Here is an 8,747-nt window from a genome sequence, read left to right on the forward strand (position 1 = left end):
GCTCCACATGGAACCTTCTCTAAAATCGACCACATACTAGGTGGCATAACAAACCTCAACAGATACAAGAGAATAGGAATAGTCCCCTGTATCTTATCGGACCACCATGCTTTAAAATTGGAATTCAACAACAACACAAATAACAGAAAACCTGCAAACTCAATGAAACTGAACAATGTGCAATTGCACAACTCCTGGGTCAAAGAAGAAATAAAGAAAGAAAATAAGGACTTTCTAATATGCAACGAGAATGAGGACACAACATACCTGAACTTATGGGACACCTTGAAAGCAGTGCTACCAGGGAAGTTCATTGTACTAAGTGCCCATATGAAGAAAACAGAGGATAGTCACATAAGAGAATTAACAGCACAACTGAAAGCCTTAGAACAGAGAGAAGTGAAATCACCCCATAGGAGTAGACGCCAGAAAATAATCAACTTGAGGGCTGAAATCAACAAAATAGAAACCAGGAAAACAATACAAAAAATCAATGCAACGAAGAGTTAGTTTTTTGAGAAAATCAACAAGATAGACAAACCTTTATCTAAATTAACGAAAAAGCACAGAGAGAACATGCAAATTAACAAAATCAGAAACGAAAAGGGGACCATAACAACAGACACAGAGGAAATCCAGACAATTTTCAGGTCATACTTTGAAAATCTGTATTCCGCAAAAATTGAAAATTCAAAGGAAATGGACAAGTTTCTGGATAACTATCACTTACCAAAATTAAATCAAGAACAGACAAACAACTTAAATAGACCTATAACCCGAAATGAAATAGAAGAGTCATCGAAAGCCTTCCAACCAAAAAAAGTCCAGGGCCAGATGGATTCAATGCAGAATTCTATCAGACATTCAAGGAAGAACTAATACCACTACAACTCAAACTGTTCCACAAGATAGAAACAGAAGGTTCATTGTCAAACTCTTTTATGAGGCCAAAATAAATTTGGTACCCAAACCTCACAAAGACACAACTAAGAAATAAAACTACAGACCAATGTCCCTGATGAACATCGATGCAAAAAAACAAAAACCGGCCAACCGAAAACAAAAAAACATAATAGAAAAAACACAACCATAACCAAATAGTCTTCTCCCCACCACAGTGAGATGTGAAAACCGCACGGGACCGAGCCCCGGCCCCCCTAATGGTCGCCCCCAGAAGGACTGAACAGTCTAAGGGACCTCAGACAGTTGAGCCAGGATGTATCCCTGGTGCACAAAAGGAATTTGCGAACATATCCCCCATGGAGGGATAACTGCCTAAATCTAGATACAGGAGAGAAGCCCTAGTCCCTGCTTCACATGACCTGTCAGAGCTACATGACCCCAAGTGGATGGCATACCCCCACATATGGAATTGGGGTGGGGGGATGGGAGGGGAGGGTGGTTAGAGTCCATTTGAGAGGGCAGAGAGGGTAAAAGGGAGAGATGGAGGGAGGGAGGGAGTGAGGGAGGGAGGTAGAAGGAACTGTGATCGACATGTAAAATATTAAATTAAAGAATATGTTTTGACTCCAAAATTTAAGTTCAAGGACATGTTACTGGGGAAAAGGATTTTTTTGTTTCCACAGAAAATGAAAAGATGTGGATTCCTTCCAGACTAATGTGGTGTTATCAAGCCAGACTGCCTGAAACAGAGTACCAGGTAATCCTCCATTCAAAACAGCTGGACAAAGCAGCCTTGCAGACTACAGCCCGGATTTATGAATCTTCTTCGAATCCCCCATGACAGTGTCCCTTACCAGCAGGAAGTAGTTTGGAAAGAACGACACCCAAATTCCCAATTATTGTCTATAAATGTTTGTTTTCATTTAAATGGACTTGGTTATATAAAATAAGTAAAATAACAAAAAAAGACACGGGCTAACAGATTGGATACAAAGACTGAATCCTTCTGCTGCATACAAGAAACACATCTAAGCTTCAAAGATAGACATTACCTCAGGGTAAAGGGCTGGTAAAAGATGTTCCAATCAAATGAACCCAAGAAGCAAGCAGGTGTGGCTATCCTAATATCTAACAAGTTAGACTTTAAACCAAAATCAATCAAAAGAGATGAAGACTGACATTTCTTATTCATCACAGGAAAAAGCCAAGCTCTTTTTTTCAAGGCTACAATTACCCTGGTAACCAAGCCACACAAAGACACAATTAAGAAAGAAATCTATAGACCAATATCCCTCATGAACATTAATGCAAAAATACTCAATACAATACTGGCAAACTGAATCCAAGAATACATCAGCGAAATCATCCACCATGACCAAATAGGCTTCATCCAAGGCATGCAGGGATGTTTCAACATACAAAATTCCATCAATGTAATCCACCACATAAACAAAGTGTAAAAGAAAAACCACGTGATCATCTCACTAAATGCTGAAAAATCCTTTGACAAAATCCTACACCCCTTTATGATAAAGGTCTTTTAGAGATCAGGGATAACAGGAACATGCCTAAACATAATAAAATCAATATACAGCAAATCAACAGTCAACATCAAACTAAATGGAGAGAGACTTAATGTGATTCCTCTAAAATCAAGAACAAGTCAAGGCTGCCCTCTATCTCCATATCTCTTCTATATTGTACTTGAAGTTCTAGCTAGAGCAATAAGACAACAAACTGAGATCAAGAGGATACAAATTGGAAAGGAAGAAGTCAAACTGTCTCTATCTGCAGATGATATGATAGTTTACATAAGTGACCTGAAAAGCTCTACCAGGGAACTCCTACATCTGAAAAAACACCTTCAGCAAAGTGGCAGGATATAACACTGGCTCAAAAAAAAATCAGTAGCCCTACTATATACAGACAATAAAGGTGCTGAGAAAGATATCAGGAGGATGGGAGGGTGAGGGAACTGAGATTGACATGTCAAACAACCTTGCTTCAAATTTAAATAGAAAAGGATAAAAACAATTGAATGTGATAAGCCCAGAACGAGTAATACAGAAACATGGAGCTCACTGCCAGTAATCTACTTGGTAAGTTACAGACCAGTGAGAAGCCCTTTCTCACAAGAGGCAGAAGGCACCTGAAGAATGACCCCTGAGATTGTTTTGTGGCCTCTACATATGTGTATACAGACATGCACATGCACAAACACACACACGCATAGCCACATGAAAAAAAAAAAAAACGAATAAATGCCCAGGATACTTACTATGTTAGGAAAATGGGTCACCTCTCTTTTAGATAAACAGTTGGATAGTATTGAGTAGGTACAACAAACTGTAGCTTCAACAATATAAACAAATCTCCAAAACACAAAGTTATTCAAAATTCCAAGGCACAAGACACTATAACCTATATTTCCAAAATATAACATAATTTAGCACTGTTTAATAATGTAAAGAAAAGGGGAGAATAGGAGGCAGGGAAGACATGATGGGCCAGGAAGACTGAGTCTGAGGAATAATAGAGGAGAGCAAGTAAAGAGATAAGAACTGAGCCGAACTCCTGGAATCAAGTTGTAGACAGGGAAGAGTGATGAGCAAAGGAGTTAAGACTATGCTGGGGAACCCAACAGAATCAGCTGACCTGAACAAGGTGGAGCTCATGGACCCAAGAGTGACAGCTTGGAAACCAGCATAGGATGGAACCAGGCCCCCTGCACATGGATGACAGAAGACCTGGGCAGTCTCTGGAGCCTCTGGTAATGGAACAGCATTTCTACCTAATGTACAAATGGACTTTGGGAGCCCACTCCCCATACAGGTATACTCTTTCAGCCTAAACACACAAGGGAGGGCCTAGGCCCTACTCCAAATGATGTGACAGACTTTCAAGATTCCCCCCATGGAAGGCCCCACCCTTTCTATGGAGCTAAAGAGAGATGGGATGGGAATTGTTGTGGGGAGGGAAGCATGGGAGAATGAGAGGGAGAGTTAACTGGGAATGATATGTAAAATAAGATTGTTTTTAACTTAAATTTTAAAAAGAATACATACATGATTAGAGGAAATTAAAGCATGGAAATAATTCATCTGAATTTCAGTTGTTATCTGGAGGTAGGAAAAAGAGGCAGTCACAGGCTAACAGAGCTATCTGAAGTGCTCAGTTTCCTTAAGTCGGGGCTGAAGTGATCACTGTATTTTACTTTCTATTCTTTATTGTACATGGATGTTACATATGTACCTGTCATGAACTATATAGCCAAAGAACAAAACAGAGTTCTTAAAGAAGCAGTGAATTGTTTATTACCCAAAAAAAGTAGCCTTAATGCTATGTGTTATAAAAATTTGGATTCTTTGCTATAAATGGTATCACATGATTGGAATCCCAATATTGAGGAAACAGAAGAAGGAGAATCCCTACAACTTCCAGGATTATATAGCAAAATCCTGTCTCCAACGGCAAAAGAAATCTTATTTTCCTACTTTAGGTTTGCATAGAGCTATATGTTTATACCTGGGCTGCTGTGGAATACTAATGCCACCTTCAAATGTTGACCGGTATGAATTAAATATTATTTGCCCAACTTTATATTAAAATTTATACCAAGATATGAATCTACAATATCCTTTGTTAAGTTGATCTGAATGTGTATGTGTGGGTTTTTTACCAAGTGAATCTTTTAAAACTTGTTTTTAAGTATACATATGTGTTGTGAGTGTGTGTGAGGGAGGGGAGGTGAGAGAAAAACTCTGTGTGTGTGTGTGTGTGTGTGTGTGTGTGTGTGTGTGTGTGTGTGCGCGCGCGTGTGTATGTTTAGGTGTCCACTGAACCCAGCAGTAATGGATCCTCCTGAAGCAGGAGTTAGGGCAATTGTGATCACCAGGCATGTGTTCTGGGAACTGAACTTGAGACCTCTGAAGGAACAGAAACTTTCTTAAATGCTACGCCATCTCTTTAGCCCCAAAATGAAACTTTTCACTGATTTTTTTAATGGTTGTTCTTTTCTGGATTTTCTTTCTTTTTGTTGTTGTTTCCTTGCTTTGGAGACAGAATATTGCTGACCTCAAATTTATGATCCTTCTGCCTCTGCCTCAACCTCAGCCTCCCACGTCCTAGTATTATAGGCAAATGTTATATTGTTTTCTTTATAAACATGCATCAGGAACATTTTCAAAAGCATGAAAATGTAGGTAGAATAGCATAAAGACCACATACAGAGCTATTTCTTAAGATACATAACAAAATATCACATTTGATTCTATTATTTCTTTTTTCTTTATTTTAATAGTACTTTAAAACCAGTCCATATATATCAGTAAACCCCTCCATGCTATGGACATTTTTATTATACATCTACAATGACACCATGCAAATTAACATGAACAAATCACTGCTGTCACCTAAAATCCAGTGCATATCCACATATCCAAGACTGTTTCAAGATTTAATAATTATTTTTGTTTGTTTTAAACTAAAATGTAACTGCATACTTCTGTCTTCCCTTTTTTCACTCTAACCCCTCTTATCCACCATCTTCAAAATTCATGACTTCTTTAATTGTTCTTATTACAGACATACAAATGCATAAACATATAAATACAACCTACTGAGTACATTTAGTCTTGCTTATAGGTACATAATTTCAGAGTTGAGCACCTTTTAGTGGAACTGTATTTATTTTCCATGAAATTGTCATTTTGGTCTCTTTGGTGTTCCTATCGCTGTTGTGGTGGTTGTAACGCTTTGCTTTGTTTGTTGTCCTGGAAATTTCATGCATACGACAGCTGCATTAAACCACTGGGCAGCACTGAGGGTTAGCATGACATTTATTTTTAAATTATCATTTTATGTTCATTGGTCTGGACCATTCCACTGACACCAGCACGTCTTTTCCCAGACTAAATGTAGAGAAATTTGTCCCGAAACCTACGAAGTCATTCACTTACTGTCTGTCAAGATAAACACCTGTTTACCAATTGCCTTTCTGAAGCACAAACCAGAGAAATCCACTCCCCAGAAAAAGACCACGACAAGACGCCTTGGCTATCATACTTATCTTATTTGCTACTAGCGTAGTTACTATGTTGCTTTATCAGTCCCAAAAGCTGCTCTATAGTTGGGTGGGAAAGCTGCACCATGAGCAGTAAAATAGCTGTTTGGAAATCTACAGGTCACAGCTATGAACAGCTGGGAAATGACATGTAGATAAGTTTCATTGTCTATCAATGTCAAGAATTTTTTACAGTAATCATTGTTGATGCAAACAACATATGTTAGAAAGAGACGCTGACTTGTTTCACATGTGATAGAAAGGTCTACATGATTCAGGTGGAAAATTTTAGCCAATCTCTTAAGTTCCAAGCCTATGACCTAGCAATTCCATATTGGCTTTAGAGAAGCACTCACATGTGTCTTTGGAATGTGTGCAAGGAGTTTCCATTGTTCTATGGCTCATAACAATCCAACTAAAATTAGAAGTAAACTATTCATTAATAGAGGCTCAGGGTGTCCAAGTTATACAGCACGATGAATCAGTGCAAAGGAATGAAACAAATTAGAAATGTAAACTTACTAAGATCTGCAATGTATGTGTGCTGTTAAATCCCCCCAAACAAGTTGCATACTAGTAGCCATTATTCTCATTTGTGGGAACACACACAAATCTACAAATATTTATTAACCATTCAGAGAAATCTGTCTGGGAGTATAACTATGAAATTTTAAACTGAAAATGTGTCTCAAAAGAAGACTTAGATGAGGGCAGAGGTCAATATTATTTGCATCACGTAAAATTTTGTAATAACAACATGATCATATAACATGTATGCAATTTATAATAAAGAAAACTTAGGAAACAAAATTTTATTTGTTTCCACTGCCCAAGGTGAAGTTGCAAGTTCACTCAGACAAGCTTTTCAATATTTGCTATGAGCAGATTCTGTGGCAGATGCCATGAGCAATGGGCCCTGTCCTCCAAGGACCTCTCTTCTAGTTGAGAAAGAGTATGGATCCATGAACATATTCTGTAAAAGTAGATAAGCTTCTACACCTGTTCAGAGGGTAAGGAGGGTGTACTATACACTGGTGAGAACAACAAAGGTGTCAGAGTACAGGTAGTTGCTGAGTAAGACTGTAGAGACAAGACAACTGAGTGAGAGAGAGCACAGAGGCAGGATATCCCAAGCACTTCTCATATTCCCTACATGCTCCACAGGCAGCTCTGATCACTGATAGACTCTTCTTTCTGGGCTCATTACCAATGAAAACCTATCCATGCTACAGCTCATCTAAAACTGTGAAAGATCCAAGAATTTTTTCAATTTGGCTTTGAAATGTGTTGTATAATTTTTTTCCTTTTTTCCCCCTCTAGCAGATTTAAGTTCCCTAATTATCTTCTGCTCATCAGATGCTAAAATGAGTTTCCAATTTCTAGGCCCACGTTGTCAAAACTGTCTCTGATTCCTCTCATCATTTTTCATTCTGTACCTTCTCTTACAACCACCTTACCCATCTCAGATCTCAGTTGGATCAGGGTGCCAGAGGCTCCCATTCTCTGAGGTAAGTGAGTAAATGGGAACTAATGAGTGAGTCTCTAAACAGACCTTAATGATACTTTATATTTATTAAAAGACTACACTTTTAGGCTATGATGAACATATCCCCTTAAAGCTCCCTGATAATTAATAGTGAGAGTTTCAGCCAATGGCTCCAAGATTGAAGCAGAAGCTATGTGTAGTCCTTGATTCATCCTAACAGTGTAGGTCCCTATGCTGGGCCATCTCTGCCTTGGCAAAAAGGACTTCCAGCGAACAGATTAGGTAATTCTCCAGGATCTGGGTTACTGCCATGTCTCTTCCCTTGAGTCCTGGAACACTCCAGAGAAATAAAAAAAACCTGGACTCTCAGCAGGTTTCTGGGCCATTTGGTTTCATATTTAATAAATTTTTGGGCTTGTTTGTATGCAAGCTCTTTTTATTAGGTTTATCCCATAGTTTCCTTCAGTACTATGTGAGGTGCCTTTGTCATCCCAGCTAACCCAGTACCCAGAATAGTTTCTGTCAAGAATCCAACAGAGCCTCTTAGGTTTCGCCCTTCTCTCTGCCAAATTAATGAAATTCCAATACTTCTAGTGGAAAATAATGGAAAACATCCTTTGTTACTCCTTCTAGAGGAGTCACTGCAATTTTCAGATGAATCAGGTTCTTCTTTCCCAAACCGAGAAGGACTCTGAGGCATAGCTTTATCACACAACCAAGCAGAGGTTATGCTACACTATTTCTACTGCTTCTAGCCAAGTTCTTTGGGTAAAAAAAAATAAAGGGATGGTTGTACACATAAGCAGTCAAATTTAATGGACCTCTTCATCAAAAGAAAGGGAGGAGAGATAAGACAAATCCGAATGGACTTTACATGTGGTAGAGGAAGTTTTCAATGAAAGATTCAATATTTGTAGAGTACTTATTAAGTGTAACAAGCCATGATTAGTGCTTTTCTCAACAGCCCGATAAGTCAGGTACCATGATAGTTATGACATGTGTTAAGTGTAAAAAGGTAAGTTTAAAAATGTTCAGTAATGTGGTGATATATTGTTTATGATCTAATTAATCTTGCCCGGAGATCAGAATGCAAAGCTAGCCACAGCCATAGAAGCTGAGCAGTGGTGGCACATAACTTTAATCCAAGGATTCAGGAGACAGAGGCAGATGGATCTCTGTGAGCTCAAGACCACCATGGGCTATATGAGAGTGAATCAGTCTACAAGAGAAACAGAGCTCACACTTTTAGTCCCAGCAGTAGAGAGAATATAAGGAGCTCAGTGCAGTCGCGGGCAG

The sequence above is a fragment of the Phodopus roborovskii genome, unplaced genomic scaffold, assembly GCF_943737965.1.
Source record: "Phodopus roborovskii unplaced genomic scaffold, PHOROB, whole genome shotgun sequence".
In the NCBI taxonomy this organism is placed as follows: domain Eukaryota; kingdom Metazoa; phylum Chordata; class Mammalia; order Rodentia; family Cricetidae; genus Phodopus; species Phodopus roborovskii.